The sequence below is a fragment of the Pan paniscus genome, chromosome 1, assembly GCF_029289425.2.
Source record: "Pan paniscus chromosome 1, NHGRI_mPanPan1-v2.0_pri, whole genome shotgun sequence".
NCBI classification, from domain to species: Eukaryota; Metazoa; Chordata; class Mammalia; order Primates; family Hominidae; genus Pan; species Pan paniscus.
Window position 1 is genome coordinate 17605309 of NC_073249.2, and position 19613 is coordinate 17624921.

Sequence of the window (19613 nt, forward strand, 5' to 3'; positions counted from 1 at the left end):
TTACCCAATTGCTGAGGCCTCTCACCTAATTCTCAGGCTTTGAACAAAACATTCCACCCCCCAGGCCGCTTTTCCCCACTGTGCACTCCACATGGCTTCATGCTGCTGCAGACTCCACCCTTCCCAGTGGCTCCCCAGGCAGCACTCACAAACTGCTCTCGCCAGCTCTCCCGCGGAGGGGCCTACTCTGGGGGACAGGAAATATTGAGAGACCTTGGCCTTGATATTCCAGAGGTAACAGCACGCTCCTGACCTCACTGCTGGTTGGTGAACCTGCCTCTTAGCCCCTCCATTTCCTAAGGTGTCAACCCCATTCTGAATGTGCCCCAACTTCAGCAAACACAAATCAAGCTCATGGACAATCCTACTGAAGCCCTTTCCCCAGCCACGAGTGGAGTGGAGGAGAAGAGGAGAGTCTGGAGACAAATACGCCTCCTCTGACTATACTGGAATCCCCCTCTTTTTCATTACTTTGTATGTGGTATTACATACAACATAAAACTTAGCATTTTTACCATTTTCAAATGTATAGCTCGGTTGTATTAACTATATTCACACTGCTGTGCAACTATAACCGCCGAACAATCTCTAAAATTCTTTTAATCCTCCCACACTGAAACTCTGCACCCAGAGTTTCTAACATGAACTCCCCCACCCCCGACTCCCAGTCCCTGGCACCTACCATTTGAAGTTCCTGTCTCTATGAATCTGACTGCTCTAGGAACCTCATGTAAGTGGAATCATACATTATTTCTTTTTATGACTGGCTTATTCTACTGAGTACAATATCCTCAAGGTTCATCCATGTTATAGCATGTGTCAGGATGGAATGATATTCCATTGTGTGGAGAGACCACACTTTGTTTTTTCATTCAACCATCAGTGGACACTTGAGATGCTTCTACCTTTCAGCTATTGTGAATAATGCTGCTCTGAACATGTGTGTACAAACATCTGTTCTCATCTCCTTATCCCTGACCCTTTCTAAGTTTTGCCCACGTGGGGTTCAGTCTTAACACTCATTTTTGTATTTGTGGTCCATTACACATTAGTGTCTCAACCGATATCACACAAAAAGAAACACATCTAACATTCTGTTAGGTCAAGACCCAAAGATAACCTTAGGCTCTATTCAAAGTCCTCTAACTTTTTTTTTTTTTTTTTTTTTGAGAGGGAGTCTCATTCTGTCTCCCAGGCTGGAGTGCAGTGGCACGATCTCAGCTCACTGCAACCTCCACCTCCCAGGTTCAGGCAATTCTTCTGCCTCAGCCTCCCAAGTACCTGGGACTACAGGCACGTGCCACCACGCCCGGCTAATTTTTGTATTATTAGTAGAGACAGGGTTTCACCATGGTGGCCATGCTGGTCTCGAACTCCTGGCCTCGTGATCTGGCCCCCCTTGCCCTCCCAAAGTGCTGGGATTACAGGCGTGAGCCACCGCGCCCAGCTGTAAAGTCCTCTAACTTTAAACACTGCACAGGTCTTACCTCTCTGGGGAGGTTTTCCTCTGGAGGCTCCTGTCTGCACTTCCTAGTTAAGGTTTTCGATATGGATTGGTCCCAGTCAGCTCCTCAAAAATACAACCAAATATTAACATAAAGTTACCATGTGACCCAGCAATTCCATTCCTCGATACACACCCAGAAGAAATGAAACTATGTCCACATAAAAACTTGTAGACAAACGTTTATAGCTAGCATAAAACTCATGACAGCTGAAAAGTGGACACAATCCAAACGTCTTTCCACTGATGAATGGATACTCAAAACTGTGGCATATCCATTCAGTGAAATACTATTTAGCCATAAAAACAATGAAGTACTGATACAGCTACAATATAAATGAACCTCATATTAAGTGAAGGGCCTACTCTGGGGGACAGGAAATATTGAGAGACCTTGGCCTTGATATTCCAGAGGTAACAACAGCACGCTTCTGACCCCACTGCTGGTTGGTGAACCTGCCTCTTAGCCCTTCCACTTCCTAAGGTGTCAACCCCATTCTGAATATGCCCCAACTTCAGCAAACACAAATCAAGCCAAACACACAAAAGTGAAGGAGGCCAAACACACAAAAACATACATATTGTATGATTCCATTTATATAAAATGTTCAAAAAAGGCAAATCCATGGGGACAGGAAGTAGATTATTGGTTGCCTAAGGCTGAGGGGAGGGAATGGAGAGTGACAGCAAATGGACACACGGTTTCTTTCCAGGGTGAAGGAAATAAAGGTTCTAAACTTAGATTGTAGTGATGATTGCACAATTCTGTAAGTTTACTCAAAATCATTGAATTATACATCTAAAATGGGTGAATTTCATGATATATAAATTACACCTGAAAAAACTTTTTTTTAAAAATATAACTCAAATATTTAACAAGTATAATTCATGACATCAAAATACAGTCAGTTACTGCATAGAATCAAAGGCAAGAACTTTCTTTTATTTATTTATTTATTTATTATTATACTTTAAGTTTTAGGGTACATGTGCACAATGTGCAGGTTAGTTACATATGTATGTATACATGTGCCATGCTGGTGTGCCGCACCCACCAACTCGTCATCTAGCATTAGGTATATCTCCCAATGCTATCCCTCCCCCTCCCCCCACCCCACAACAGACCCCAGAGTGTGATGTTCCCCTTCCTGTGTCCATGTGTTCTCATTGTTCAATTCCCACCTACCCACCTATGAGTGAGAATATGCGGTGTTTGGTTTTTTGTTCTTGCGATAGTTTACTGAGAATGATGATTTCCAATTTCATCCATGTCCCTACAAAGGACATGAACTCATCGTTTTTTATGGCTGCATAGTATTCCATGGTGTATATGTGCCACATTTTCTTAATCCAGTCTATCACTGATGGACATTTGGGTTGGTTCCAAGTCTTTGCTATTCTGAATAATGCCGCAATAAACATACATGTGCATGTGTCTTTATAGCAGTGTGATTTATAGTCCTTTGGGTACATACCCAGTAATGGGATGGCTGGGTCAAATGGTAGTTCTAGTTCTACATCCCTGAGGAATTGCCACACTGACTTCCACAATGGTTGAACTAGTTTACAGTCCCACCAACAGTGTAAAAGTGTTCCTATTTCTCCACATCCTCTCCAGCACCTGTTGTTTCCTGACTTTCTAATGATTGCCATTCTAACTGGTGTGAGATGGTATCTCATTGTGGTTTTGATTTGCATTTCTCTGATGGCCAGTGATGGTGAGCATTTTTTCATGTGTTTTTTGGCTGCATAAATGTCTTCTTTTGAGAAGTGTCTGTTCATGTCCTTCACAAAGGCAAGAACTTTCTATGACAAAATATTCACAGTGACTATCTCTAGCAATTTCACGATAACATTTTTTTCTGTTTCTTAAGTGTATTTTATAAACTTTCTGCATTTACTAGCTGGCTTTCCTGACAACAACCATGTGGTGGCGGCTGCTGTTGTTGTTGTTTTAAATAAAAAGCATGGGTAAATTGATGTATAAGCTTGCAGTGGGGAAGACCTTTCAAAATAAGACAGAAAAGCCAATAGCCTAAAGGTACTCTGCCAAATTTGCCATATGAAATGTTAAAAATGCTGCTGCAGCAAAAACCAAACCAAACAAAAACAAGAACTAAACACAAAGTTAAAACACAAGACAAATTGGAGAAAACATTTATAAAATACAATGAAAGACAAAAGCCTAATTTTCTTAATTTATCAAGCTCAGCCAAATCAGTAAATGCTGAACCCAATGGAAAAATCAGCAAAGAATATGAATAAGCAATTGACAGAAAAAGGAATATTAACTGTCATTTTACATACGAAAAGATGCTCAACCTTGTTCACTTTGTGGTGAGAGTATAAACTTCTATGCTTTTTTTTTTTTTTTTTTTTTTGAGACAGAGTTTTGTTCTTGTTGCCCAGGCTGGCGTGCAATGGTGAGATCTCTGCTCACTGCAACCTCTGCCTCCCAGGTTCAAGCGATTCTCCTGCCTCAGCCACCTGAGTAGCTAGGATTACAGGCATCCACCACCACGCCTGGCTAATTTTTGTATTTTTAGTAGAGACGGGGTTTCGCCATGTTGGCCAGGCTGGTCTCGAACTCCTGACCTCAGGTGATCTGCCCACCTTGGCCTCCCGAGGTGCTGGGATTACAGGCATGAGCCACCAAGCCCGGCCAAATGTGTATGATCTTTTTTAAGGGCAATTTGACAAACTGTACCAATACCTTTTTAAAGTGTAGTTCCACATTATGCAACTTGGCACTTCCACTCCTATGAAATTACCCTGTCGATTACACCAACAAAAATATTCCAAGACAGACATAAGCATACGTTCATTGCAATGTGGTTACAGCGAGAAAACTAAACCCTGAATATCCATGAGTAAGGAATAAGCTAAATAAATTACGCTACCTTACAAATGGAATTCTATGCACTTTTAAGAAGTATTAATTACATCCAGATGTGCCAATGTATAAATATCTCTGAGAAATAGGAAGTGAAAAAAGAAAAAAGCAGCAGAATGAATATGGAAAAAAATCCATGTCCTACAAATTTTAAAAGATAGTATACACATACATATTTTTTTCCCAGACAGTAATGGTTATCTTTGAAATGAAGGACTGCTGGAAAGAAAGTCTGTCTACTTTTCATTTGGACTTTCCCGTGCTGTTTTGCACATTTTAAGGCTGTGCCTGTAATTTTTTAAATATCCACAAAGGCTAGCTAGGAGGTGGGATTATAAACCATTTCTGTTTTCTTATTTTTTACTTATCCATATTTAAAAATAACTTAATGGATTTGTTATTTCAACAGGTTATTCTTTTCTGCTTGACCTCGAGTTACAGAGATGCAGATGAAGTCAAAGAGGATACCAGATGCAGCCAGTCTGCTGGGGAGGCACGTACGTCTGAGCGGGCCCAGCACAGCTGTTCTCCAGGGCAAGGCTTGGCCATGGCAGCTGCCCCAGCGCCCGCATTCAGCCCAACCCACCAGGTCACCCCAGTCCAGTCCGTGGTGCTCAGATCCCCAAGCAATCACAGGTCAGAGGCGGAAAGAACTACGTGAATGTGTACAGTGATATTGGGCACATGCTCTGAAGGAAGGGAAACCGAAGAACATCAAGGGGCAGCGTTCAGAGGAGGGGAAAGACTGCAGAGTCTGGGTGTGATCCCTACCTGGACTCTCTTAGAAGCTCCACTAACTTCTTCTCCAATGATCTGTCTTCCCATTCCAGAATTTCTTACCTTAACCTACTCAGCCTGAGTTAAATAAGCATCTGCATGCAGAAATAAATAAGTGGGGGAATTTGTACTTTTCTGCAATTAGCGTGCATTATTTTTCTCATCATACAAATCTGTTTTTAGAAAACAATAAATGACAGATATAGGCCCACCTATACGAAGGTATGCCTTCTACTGGAGTCCATAGAGAACTTCAGTCAGATCTGCTTTCTCCCACCAGGTAACCCACATTCTCCACTTGGAAAGAAGGGCAGAAGAAAGCAGGGAGATTAAGGACATGACCAGTGATGGGGGACTTTGAGGACTGGCTGCACGTTTCTCCTGGAGAAGGGATGGCGTGGAGGGTGACAAGCGGAGGCGGCGAGAGAAAGGGAAAGAAATAATACTGGTGTGTGCTTGCTTTTGGGTCTAGTTAACTAGATTCTCCCAATTTCTCTTCCATCAATCTTTATAGTATTTGCTATGTATTTGCACTACTCACCTCCATCCTGCTGACTTTATCATTTTCTCACACTGAATCACGATTTGTAAATTGAGGAAGGAAGCACGGATAAGTAGGGATGGTGCCACACTACCTCTCAGGCTGGGCGCTAGAGGGCAGAAGCTTCTAGGAAATCTTCACAGGCAGCCCCTCACTTCTAAAAATGCCCGAGGATCTACAACACTGGTGAACCTGGAGAACATTATCTTAAGTGAAATAAGCCAGATCCAGAAAGACAAATACTGCATATCTCACTCGTGTGGAATCTAAATAAACGTCGAGCTCACCATAACACAGAGTAGTAGTATGGTGGTTACCATGGACTGGGGGATGTTGGTTACAGGGTACAAAACTTCAGTTATAAGGTGAATAAGGTCTGGAAACCTACTTTACAGCACGGTGACTATAGTTAATAATAATGTGTTGTGGAGTACTGTGGCATGCCTCTGTAATCCCCACTACTCAGGAGGCTGAGGTAGAGGATTGCTTGAGCCCAGGAGTTTGAAACCAGCCTGGCCAATGTAGTGAGATCCTATCTCTAAAAAAGGGAAAAAAATGTATACGTGAAATTTGCTAAGAAAATAGATCTTAAGCATTCACACCACACACAAACATGACAGATATGTGACTAGCTTGATTGTGATAATCACTTCACAATGTATACATACATCAAAACATCACATTGTACACCTTAAATGTGTGCAATTTTTTTGTTTTTTGAGACAAAGTCTCACTCTGTTGCCAGGCTGGAGTGCAGTGGCACAATCTCAGCTCACTGCTATCTTGACCTCCTGGGTTCAAGCGATTCTCCTGGCTCAGCCTCCCAAGTAACAGGGACTACAAGCACATGCCACCACGCCCAACTAATTTTTGTATTTTTAGTAAAGACGGGGTTTCACCATGTTAGCCAGGATGGTCTCGATCTCTTGACCTCGTGATCCACCCGCCTTGGCCTCCCAAAGTGACAATTTTTTTTTTTTTTGAGACAGAGTTTTTTTGCTCTTGTTGCCCAGGCTGGTGCGCAATGGCATGATCTCAGCTCACTATGATCTCTGCCTCCCGGGTTCAGGCGATTGTCCAGCCTCAGCCTCCCCAAGTAGCTGGAATTACAGACATGCACCACCACGCCCAGTTAAATTTGTATTTTTAGTAGAGATGAGGTTTCACCAAGTTGTCAGGGTGGTCTTGAATTCCTGACCTCAGGTAATCCACCCGCCTTGGCCTCCCAAAGTGCTGGGATTACAGGCGTCAGCCACTGCGCCCGGCCAAATGTGTACAATTTTTATTTGTCAATCATACTTCAGTAAAGCCAGGGTTGGGGGGTGGAGATGATTGATGAAAGAGCCTCTGAATGCAAAAACGTTTAGGAATACCTTGACCAATGAGATTTGTTTGTATTTTTTTTTAATCTGTGCACAACAGTGACATAAAAATCAAAAAAAAATCAATGTCTAGCTAATTCTAAAACAGCTCTTTCAACATGTTTACAATAAAAATTCTAAGAGATATAAAGTATTTAGTGATTTTTTTTAAAATGCCCAACGAGGGAAACATTCATCAGCCAATCATGGCCACTATGTTCTAAGGGTCTAAAACCATCTCATCAAGTTGCTCGCTGTTCTATCAAAGTTCTGCCTTATGATGGGAAAAAAACAATCTATGTTACATTCAATTTTGGCCTTGTTTGGCTTGTTTGCATGGGTTATCTTATGTAGACTTGATTTCCACAAGTGCTACCTCGGGGTCTTGGCTCCCAACTCTCTGATGATTCTTTGGCTGTGTCCTTCTGAGCAATATTTGTTTCTCTACAGGATGAATGCTGTCGGTGTTAGCGCCGAGAACCAGAGTCTATTCAGGATGGAGGGTGTATACAAAGGAGGGGGAACTGGGGCACAAAGAGAGGAAACTGGTCCCCGTTCTTTAGTTTGCTCCCCATTCCGGCCTCATTTTAACACAAAGGCAGGCGTTCTTGACAGATGTTGTAGGGGACACAGGGAGGTCTTCCACTTCCTGGTTTCAGATTGAACTCCACGTCACCTTTATCAAAATTTGTTGAACAGCCCCCTGAGCTTTTGACCTGATCCTCGCTCTCTTTGTTGTGAGTTGTCATCTGCAGGGTCTCTGCTCCTGGTTGTGACACCTCCTTAGTCATCTTCTGGCATCTCTCCTATGGGCACCACTACTTGCCCACAGTGGCTGTCCTAACAATATCTCTCAACATTTTAATTGTCACCTTCTAGGTTAACCCCATTTAAAAAGAGGTTTTGTTTCGATCATGCCTCTGGGATGTAATAGCTCAAACCATAGAGTTCCCTTTGCACCTGCTACCAAATCATGTGGCTCCAGGAAATTCTGCGCTTTCCCACCATTTGCTGTTAATCAGTGAACTCCAAAGTTCCTACCACTCCTGGCTGGGGGATTTAAAACAAGCCCAAGGCAAGATTCTTACACACTGAGAACAACAGAAGAGTAATTCAGAATGAGATTTTAGGACAATAATTTTTAAAGTTACTTTTTAAATAAAATAAACAACCATGCCCGTAAAGAAGGCCACTGTAGTATTATATTAGCTAAAAACTGCACAGAAATATAGACCATTAAATGACTGGGTCCTAGGCTTGGCGTGGTGGCTCAGGCCTGTAATCCCAGCATGTTGGGAGGCCAAGGCGGGTGGATCACGAGGTCAGGAGTTCAAGACCAACCTGGCCAACATAGTGAAACCCCATCTCTACTGAAAATACAAAAAATTAGCCAGGCGTGGTGGTGGGCGCCTATAATCCCAGCTACTTGGAAGGCTGAGGCAGGAGAATCTCTTGAACCCAGGAGACAGAGGTTGCAATGAGCCGAGATTGTGCCATTGCACTTCAGCCTGGGGCGACAGTACAACATTCCTTCTTGGAAAAAAAAAAAAAAAAACAAAGACTGGGTCTTCAGTTAAAAGTGATCCAAATATACCTCGGACATTCAGACACTGCACTAGAATGTACTAGAATGTAACCATCACTAGGTGATCATCAGTACAGACGATGGCTGGGCCCCCAGGTTAACCAACAGTGAATTAAGTTTCCATGAGACAAAGGTTAGTTGTGCTAACTGGTTTCCAAACAAGGTAAAAAAATACCACACTAGGAACACGCTGTAACTCAAAGAGTAAAACAATATGTCAAACCTCTCCCTCTGCATTATAAATGCCATTTGCATTACAATGGTACTACACTGTAAAGAAATGTTCTACGAAGTTTGTTAGATGAACTACATGTGCTCTGTTTCAAATCACATACTAATAAAAGTGATCTAGGCCAGGTGCAGTGGCTCATGCCTATAATTCCAGCACTTTGGGAGGCCAAGGCAGGGGTATCGCTTGAGATCAGGAGTTCAAGACCAGTCTGGCCAACATGGCAAAACCCCATTTCTACTAAAAATACAAAAAAAATTAGTTGGGTGTGGTGGTGCACGCCTGTAGTCCCAGCTACTTGGGAGGCTGAGGCAGGAGAATCACTTGAACCCTGGAGGAAGAAGCTGCAGTGAGCTGAGATTGTACCACTGCACTCCAGCCTGGGTGATACAGCCAGACTCCTTCTCAAAAAAAAAAAAAAAAAAAACTAATGTAGTTCTTTGATAGATTTGCATAATTCCCTAACTAGACTACAGCTGATTCCCCTTAAGAAATGTCTGTAGGCTCTCTATGAAAAACAGAGTTTCTTTCTTTCTTTTTTTTTTTTTTTTTGAGACAGTCTCACTCTGTTGCTCAGGCTGGAGTGCAGTGGCAGGATCACCGCTCACTGCAGCTGTGACCTCCTGGGCTGAAGTGATCCTCCCACCTCAGCCTCCCAAGTAGCTGGGACTATAGGTGCAAACCACCAGTCTTGGCTAATTCTTTAATTTTGTGTAGATTGGGGTCTCGCTAAGTTACCCAGGCTGGTCTCAAACTCCTGGGCTCAAGCGATCCTCCCACCTTGGCCTCCCAAAATATTGGGATTATAGGCATAAGACAACTCACCAGGCCTAAAAATTAGTTTTTTTAAAATCCAACTTCCTATGTAAATTGTGTTACTACTTTGTAGGATGCTTACTTTTTCTTGAAGGTGTTTGATTTCCCCCATGAACCTGTCAGCATCTTGAGAGAAGGGACAATTAGTTATTTTTTTCTAATTGTACAGCTCAGCATTTTGACTAAATGAACAGCAATGCGTCTGAGGGTTGGCCTCCCGTGCTGAGGTCTTGTCAGTGGCTACCAGAGGCTATGCAAGCCCCTGCTCCAGCCAAGTGCTTCCCCTTCTCTCTCCAAGTGGATCCTAGATTGGCTGAATTTATGGACCTGTTCCTGGCCTTCCCAGGGATGTAAGATCCCCAGGAAAAGGCCATGACCTGGCTCATCATCAAATCGATTTCTTGCTTCTGATATTCTACTTCCGTTGCCTGAACCTTTGGCCAGATATTTTGCCCCTTTGACACTGGTGCTTGGAATTGTTTTGTGGCTTACTCCCTCTCTTCAACTCTTGCAGGATCTCTGTCCCCTGAACACTAGCATTAGGTTTTGAAATGTTCTTGTAATCCTTGTATTCATTTCTTTTATGGCATCTTTCTGATTCTCTGATATCATGCTACCATCATTAACTCAGTGTCTCCCCTGGCTTTGTGATAGCCACACTTTCTCTCTTTCTTCTCTCTCTCTCTCTCTCTCTCCCTCTCTCTCATCCATTCTCACCCCCTGGGTTCTCAACCTGACTCTCAAACCCCATTTTGTCCTGACTCCAACAATGATAAATAAACTTATGAACTTCAGTGCAGGCAGACAGGTACGTAGAAGAACTTTGGATTCATCGACATTTTAATGAAATCCTGCCTCTTGCTCTTTGGAGGTATAACCTAACCTGGATGCCCAAAGGTAGCCATAGTGAAGAAATGTAAGGCCCCTAATAAACATCTATCCAGCCTCTGTGCTTAGCACTATGGATTTTATAACGACAAACCACAGACTTTACAAATCTTACAATCTAGGTCGCGTGCGGTGGCTCACACCTGTAATCCCAGCACTTTGGGAGGCCTGAGGCGGGAGAATTGCTGGAACCTGGAAGGCCGAGGTTGCAGTGAGCTGAGATCGAGCCACTGCACTCCAGCCTGGGCAACAGAGCGAGACTCTGTCTCAAAAAAAAAAAAAGAAAAAAAAATATTGGCCGGGCACAGTGGCTCTCGCCTGTAATCCCAGCACTTTGGGAGGCTGAGGCAGGCAGATCACGAGGTCAAGAGATTGAGACCATCCTGGTCAACATGGTGAAACCCTGTCTCTACTAAAATATAAAAAATTAGCCAGGCGTGGTGGCATGCACCTGTAGTCCCAGCTACTCGGGAGGCTGACGCAGGAGAATCACTTGAACCCAGGAGGTGGAGGTTGCAGTGAGCAGAGATTGTGCCACTGCCCTCCCACCTGGCAACAGAGCAAGATTCCATCTAAAAAACAAAAAAACCTTACAATCCAGAAAGAGAGGAAAGGCAGAAAACCATATGCAATGTGAGACAGTTCATGAACAAAACACAAATCTAGCGAGAAGTTTCAGAAAAGGGAGTGTTATGGGTTGAACTGTGTCCCCTTCTCATTATTCATACACTGGAGTATGAACACCGAGTCCCAATCCCCAGTACCTAGAATGTGACTTAATTTGGAAACAGGGTAATTGCAGATGTAATTGGTTAAGATTAGGTCATTCTGAAGTAGGGTGAGCCCTAATCCAAAATGATTGCAGTCCATATGAAAAGGGGAAGGAGAGAGTCACCCATGCAGGGAGAATACCATGCGAAGATGAAGACAGAGATCAGAGATGGTTTCAAATGAGTTTCCATATCTCATTGATATTAATAATGTCATTCCTGTGCTTTAAGGACTAACACTAGGAAATGCAACCAGGGCAGTTCTGAGACAGATGTCACAAAGCATGGGTTCAAGGAAAGAGGTCATGTTGATCTAGCTTTTTTTTTTTTTTGAGACATAGTCTTGCTCTGTCACCCAGACTGGAGTGCAGTGGCACGATCTCGGCTCACTGCAACCTCGCCTCCCAGGGTCAAGCGATTCTCCTGCCGCAGCCTCCTGAATAGCTGGGATTACAGGCATGTGCCCTACGTCCAGCTAATTTTTGTATTTTTAGTAGAGACGGGGTTTCACCACGTTGGTCAGGCTGGTCTCAAACTCCTGACCTTGTGATCCACCCACCTCGGCCTCCCAAAGTGCTGGGATTACAGGCATGAGCCACCCTGCCCAGCCGATCTAGTTTTTCAAAAGTGGCAAAGCCACTTACCTCCTCAGTGCCTCAGTTTTGTCTATAAAAAGATAGCATCATCCCTACCTTTTTTTTACTCTCTCAAAAATGTGATGAGGGTAAATGAGATGAGATTAAAAGATGTTTATGATGTGGGGAAATAATTTAAAAACAGATAGATACAGGCTTTGAGCAATAGAAACGCGTGTGTGTGTGTGTGTGTGTGTGTGTGTGTGTTGTCTATGGATACACATATACATATCCATAAGTACGTGTGTGCCATTAGATGGCAGCAGGAAGCTAATTCATAACAAAGTCAGCTTCAGCCAAGTTTTTCCCTTTATCAGACAGATTTCCTGTGACTTGGTCTCACTGACTCAGTCTCAACAGGATTCTCTGTGTCTCTTTGTCTTCTCTTTCTCGCTCTCTCTTTCCTCTCTTTCTACTTTCTTCCTCTCTCCCCAACTTAAAGGAAACACCTTTTATTAAATTATGAAAAACGCCAAATGTTCACAAAAGAAGAATAGTACAATGAGCCATCAACCCAACACACAAATTCAACAAATTCTGCCATACTTGCTTCAACTATCCATCCAACCTTCTCTCCTTCTCTCCCTCCCCACTGAATTTTAAAGCAAATATCAGACTTCATGGTTTTCCACCTATATACTTCAATATGCATATGTAAAAATTATGGCACATCCATATATAATCATAATGCCATTGTGAAACTTAATAACATTAATGATAATTTCTTAGAATCTTATCGTCTCTTTTCAATGCTTTGAAGCAAGAATGATGGCCATATTTTACATAATTTATAATTTATGAAATAGAATATTTGAATAATAAACCAATTCCATTTTGAAGGCTTCTGATGTAGCACTCTGTTAAAAAAAAAAAAACTACTTGAGAAAAGTATGGATTGACTATATTGGAAGTTGCAAGGCCTGAGGAATGTTTTCCCATGATTTTAGTCCCTCTCATTAGTGTTCTATGCCTCAGTTCTGGTAACCCCAGAATGACGCTGTTACCTGACAGTATTCTAATGAAGATTAAAGAAATAACATCTGTTAATCTTATTAAGTTCACTGAGGCAGGATGGGGCTGGGTGCTGGTAAATGGAGCAGATAAATGATGTGAGGCATCTACACTTTATTTTTCATGTTGAAAAGTCATCATAGAGAAACTTTCTCCTTTGGTGCACGTACTAATACTTCAGAGCACGTATGAACTACGGTAGGTAGGAAAGTCGCGCCAGAGACTACCTCTTAGTAACCTTAGCAGAAAATTACAGCGCAATGCCTACAGCCCTGGGAAGAGACACATATAAATCCATTTCACACCATGTAGAGCTTACATAACTGAATCAGAATTTTTAAAAAAGGAATCTGGTTGATAATTGTTCCAGAAGAAATCAACTCAATTTTTCAGTAAATACCAAAAACATTCATAAGACCTAGGTATTCTACTGTCAGCAATTTATACTAAGGAAACAAACATAGATGGAGGCAAAGATGCAGTTTCAAGGACATGTGTGTCAGTGTTGTTTATAAAAACAAACTTTTAAAAAATAACCCTTAAATATGCAACAACAGAGATGGGTGAATAAATTGCATTATAGAACCATGATGGGATACTTTGTAGCTATTAAAAATCACCTGGTAGGAATACACTGATTAACACATAAATGTTTTGACAATATCTTTAGTGAAAAAAGTCATGTTATAAGATAGTACAGGCTGGGCATGGTGACTCACGCCTGTAATCCCAGCACTTTGGGAGGCCGAGGCAGATGGATCACCTGAGGTCAGGAGTTTGAGACTGGCCTGGCCAACATGGTGAAACCCCATCTCTACTAAAAATACAAAAATTAGCCGGGCATGGTGGTGCGTGCCTATAATCCCAGCTACTCAGGAGGCTGAGGCAGGAGAATCGCTTGAACCCAGGAGGCAGAGGTTGCAGTGAAGTGAGCCGAGATCATGCCACTGCCCTCCAGCCTGGGTGACAGAGCGAGACTCCATCTCAAAAATAATAATAATAAAATAAAATAATATAGTATAAAAGGCATCAATTCCTCTTTAGTTTAGCTCTATTTATACATGTGCATATATACCTGTGCACACACACACACAGAAATGAGATTAGAAAGACACAGAGTAAACATAATGCTAACAGTAGTTATCTCTGTAAGCAGAATTATAAAAGTTTTTTTTTTTGCCTCTAGGTTTTTTCTATAATGTGCATATAAAAATTAAGTAAAAAATATTTTTCTTTCAAAAATTTGACTACCAGATCTGGCAACATGGAAAACTGACCTAAAGTAGAATGCCACATACTATAAACACAAAGAAATAATAGATACAAGGAAAACAGAAAGAAAAGCAAATCCCTTAGAAACATGGAAGGAATACAGATTGGGATGCACATTAATTAACAAAGCAGCTGCTCACAGTTGAAGGCAAGGTGGAGATGAGGTCAGTATTCCCTGATAACAAACCAGACAAAGATGAATACTAACACAAAAATCCTCAACAACATACTAGCAAACTGAATCCAGCACATAAAAAGGATTATACGTCATGACCAAGTGAAATTGATCCCAGTCATGTGATATTTGAACATCAATTAATGTAATAGCCATATCAAGAGAAGAAAGGACAAAAACTGTATGATCATTGCAACAGATGCAGAAGCACATGATAAAATCCAACACTCTTTCAGAACTGTAAATTATCTGGGTGATGGGGTGTGTGAAGATCATCTGTGTTATACTGTAATAGCTGCTAGAGTAATCTCACACACACCAATAAGGAACTGTCACCATAATTAAGGGCTAGTTACTGTTGTTAGTTGCACAATGATGAAGTTCTTTTGAAAATATTGGTTAGCCCACTTATATGTGAAAAATGCCCTTCCCACTTATACACAAGAAAAAAATATTCAGAAAGTTATTTTTGGCCTTGCTATGTCAAAAAGTCAAGTGTACAAAGATCTAAGTGTTAAACCTAAAATTATAATTTTAAAAGTCTATTAAAAACAAAAATGTCATGCATTTTTATTATCAGTTACGCAGAGGCTTTAAAACTGTTGCAAGACCATATAGTATATATTAGCTTTTATCCTGCCAATGCACAACTAACAGCTATAAAGTATTACTGATAAAAAATTAAGATTACCTAAGGAAAAAACAGAAAATTATTTGGTGTGGCCATCTTACATGCTTGGGTCTCCTACACAAAGCTAAATATTCTAGCAGTGATGTAATGAAAAATTACATCTTACTGTTGATATATGTATGCTCTGGTACACAGATGTCATTTTGTTGTCACACCACTACAGTGAAATACACAAAAAATGAAATTCATATAATGACTTAAATGTATTATATGTTAGAATTGACAACATAAACTAATTTTGCTTTGAAATGATGTATGCTTCAGTAAAATCATATTCAAATTAAAAAAAAATCCAACACTCTTTCATGATAAAATGCTCAACTAACTAGGACTAGAAGGGAACTTCCTCAACCTAATAAAGGGTATCTATGAAAAACCCACAGATAACATCATAATTAAAAGACTAAAAGCTTTCTCCCTAAGATCAGGAACAAGACAAGGATGCCTGCTTTTGCCACCTCTGTTCAACATTGTACTGGAGGTTCTAGACAGAGCAATTAGGTTAGAGACAAAAATAAAAGGCATCAAGATTGGAAAGGAAGTAAAGGTATCTGTATTTGCAGATGACATGATTTTGTATGTAGTAAACCCTAAGGAATCTGCTTTGAAAAAAAAAAAAAAAAACTATTAGAATAGGCCAGGGGTGGTAGCTTACGCCTGTAATTCCAGGACTTTGGGAGGCCGAGGCAGGTGGATCACTTGAGGTCAGGAGTTCGAGACCAGCCTCGCCAAAATGGTGAAACTCTGTTTCTACTAAAAATACAAAAATAAGCTGGGTGTGGTGGCGTATGCCTGCAGTCCCAGCTACTTGGTGGGGCTGAGGCACGAGAATTGCTTGAATCAGGGAGGCAGAGGTTGCAGTGAGCCAAGATATCACCACTCCACTTCAGCCTGGGTAACGGAGTGAGACTCTGTCTCAAAAAAACACAAACAACAACAACAACAACAAAACTAGGCTGGGCATGGCGGCTCACGCCTGTAATCCCAGCACTTTGGGAGGCTGAGACTGGCAGATCACCTGAGGTTGGGAGTTCAAGACCAGCCTGACCAACATGGAGAAACCCCGTCTCTACTAAAAATACAAAAATTAGCCGGGCATGGTGGCACATGCCTGTAATCCCAGCTACTTGGGAGGCTGAGGCAGGAGAATCGCTTGAACCTGGGAGGTGGAGGTTGCAGTGAGCCGAAATTGTGCCATTGCACTCCAGCCTGGGCAACAAGAGTGAGACTCCATCTCAAAAACAAACAAACAAAAAAACTATTAAAATAAACAAGAACACTGCCCATGAATGTTCATAGCATTATTCATAAGAGCCAAAAAAGTGGAAACAACCCAAATGTCCATCAACTGATGAATGAATAAAGAAAATGTGGTGTATCCATATGACAGAATATTACTCGGCAATAAAAAGAAACGAAGCACTGATACTTGCTGCAACATGGATGAACCTTGAAAACGTGCTAATTGAAAGAAGCATGCTAGTTGAAACATGCTCATTGAAAGAAACATGCTAGGCTGGGCACGGTGGCTCACGCCTGTAATCCCAGCACTTTGGGGGGCCGAGGCGGGTGGATCACGAGGTCAGGAGATCGAGACCATCCTGGCTAACACGGTGAAACCCTGTCTCTACTAAAAAATACAAAAACATTAGCCGGGCGCCGTGGTGGGCAGCTGTGGTCCCAGCTACTCAGGAGGCTGTGGCAGGAGAATGGCAGGAACCCAGGAGGCGGAGTTTGCAGTGAGCAGAGATCGCGCCACTGCACTCCAGCCTGGGAGACAGAGCGAGACTCCGTCTCAAGAAAAAAGAAAGAAAGAAAGAAAGAAACATGCTAATTGAAAGAATGGAATTTTATGATTCCATTACATGAAATGTCCATAACAGGCAAATATATACATATAGAAAGTCGATTAGTTGTTGCCTAAGGCCACGGGGGTGGGGGGTGGTTAAGGGTAATTGAGAGTGGCAGGTAATGGATATTGGTGTCCAAATTTTGATGGCATCAAAATTTCTCTATAAAAAGGACAACATACTCTCAACCACAGACCAGGAGAAGCTATCAGTAAAGAACTACAAAAAGGAGAGAAGGGGGAAAGAGTAGTTTGGAGAAAGACAATCTAATAGAAAAATGTCAAGAATATAAGGGCAAGTAATATATAGACAAAATCTGGGTGGCAAAAGTTTTCATTGTAAAGATATTCACTATTAGATTAAACCTCATTAAATTGCCAATACTTGATAGTTTTAGCTCACAAAAATGCGATTTCATATAGGTAAAATTAGTAGCAGTAGGAAAATTAAAAATTAAGCGATACTGTCAGCCAAATGTGGTGGCTCGAGTCCATAATTCCAACACTTTGGGAGGCCAAGGCGGGAGGATCACTTGACGTCACGAGTTCAAGACTAGCCTGGGCAACATGGTGAGACTTCATCTCTATAAAAAATAAGAAAATTAGCCAGGCACAGTGGCCTGTGCCTATAGTCCCAGCTACTAGGTAGGTAGAGGCAGGAGGATGGCTTGAGCCCAGGAGTCTGAGACTGCAGTGAGCTATGATCACACCACTGCGCTCCAGCCTGGGCAACAGAGCGAGACCCTGTTTCCCAAAAAAAAAAAAAAAAAAAACAAACCATTAAAAATCCATTAGATTGACCATCAGAACTCACAAAATTATGTGGAAACATAAACTATTAGACAGTTGTAGAAGAAAGCTTAGATTGGTAAAAGCACTTTGGCAATATCTAATAAAGTGGAACATACATATACCCCTAAGACCAAGCAACTTCACTCCTTCATAATCTTCCTAGAGAAATTCTTACATAGGTACACAAGGAGATAAGCCAAAGATATTGTATTACCCAGAGTTCTCCAGAGAAACAGAACCAGAACCAATAGAGAGAGAGAGAGAGAGAGTGAGAGTGTGTGTGTGTGTGTGTGTGTGTGTGTGTGTGTGTGTGTGTGTGTGTTTAATTATAAGGAATTGGCTCACAGGATTACAGAGGTTGAGAAGTCCCAAGATAGGCAGGTGGCAGGCTGGAGACCCAGGAGAACCATTGTTCAAATCCAAAGGCCTGAGAACCAGAATAGCTGATGTTATTAATACTAAAAGCCACGAGGCTCCAGACCCAGGAGCTGATGTTTCAGTCTGAGTTTTTTTGTTTGTTTGTTTGTTTGTTTGTTTTTTGAGGCAGAGTTTTGCTCTTGTTGCCCAAGCTGGAGTACAATGGTGTGATCTTGGCTCACTGCAATCTCTGCCTCCCAGGTTCAGGTGATTCTCCTGCCTCAGCCTCCCAAAGTAGCTGGGATTACAGGTACCCGCCACCACGCCCAGCTATTTTTTGTATTTTTAGTAGAGATGGGGTTTCACCATGTTGGCCAGGCTGGTCTTGAACTCCTGACCTCAGGGGATCCACCTGCCTCAGCCTCCCAAAGTGTGGGGATTACAGGCATGAGCCACCACGCCCGGCCAGTCTGAGTCTTAAGGCCAGAAAAGACCAATGTCTCAAGCAGCCAGAGAAGAGGAGTTCCCTCTTACTTAGCTTTTGTGTTCTATTCGGGTCTTCGATTGATGAGCTGAGGTCCACCCACATTAGGAAGGGCAATCTGCTGTATTCAGTCTGCCAATCCAAATGCTAATCTCATCTGGGAACACCCTCACAGGCACACCCAGAGTAATGTTTGGTCAAAAGCTTGGGTGCCCGTAATCCAGTCAAGTGGACACATAAAATTAACCATCACAGATACTCACCTCAGTATTGTTTATAGTATCAAAAACTTGGGCCAGCCATGGTGGCTCACACCTGTAATCCTAGCACTTTGGGAGGCTGAGGCGGGTGGGTCATCTGAGGTCAGGAATTCAAGACCAGCCTGGCCAACATGGTGAAACCCCACCTCTACTAAAAATACCAAAAAAAAAAAAAAAAAAAAAAAATTAGCCGAGCATGGTGGCAGGTGCCTGTAATCCCAGCTACTTGGGAGGCTGAAGCAGGAGAATCACTTGAACCCGGGGGACAGAGGTTGCAGTGAGTTGAGATCACACCACACCACTTCATTCCAGCCTGGGTGAAAGAGCGAGACTCTGTCTCAAAAAATAAATAAATAAATGAATAAATAAATAAATAAATAAATAACTTGGACATAATCTAATTGTCTATTTATTCTACAAATACTCACTAGGCACGCATATGCCAGGGACCATTCAACATGTTTGGAATACACCAGTGAGTAAAAACGACAAACATTCCTCTCCTTGGCGAGGTTACATATTAATTAAAGAAGACAAACAATAAGCCTAATACATACGTATGGTATATATTACTTACGTAATACAGGAAAGCTACTTTCCACAACTTCAAGGATACCATTCATATTATGTTCTATGTAAATGCCACCCTCTGCAAATGTGTAAGGCAATAGTGGGGTGGGGAGTGGGTGGCCAGTGACAATTTAAATTAGAAGATCAAAGTAG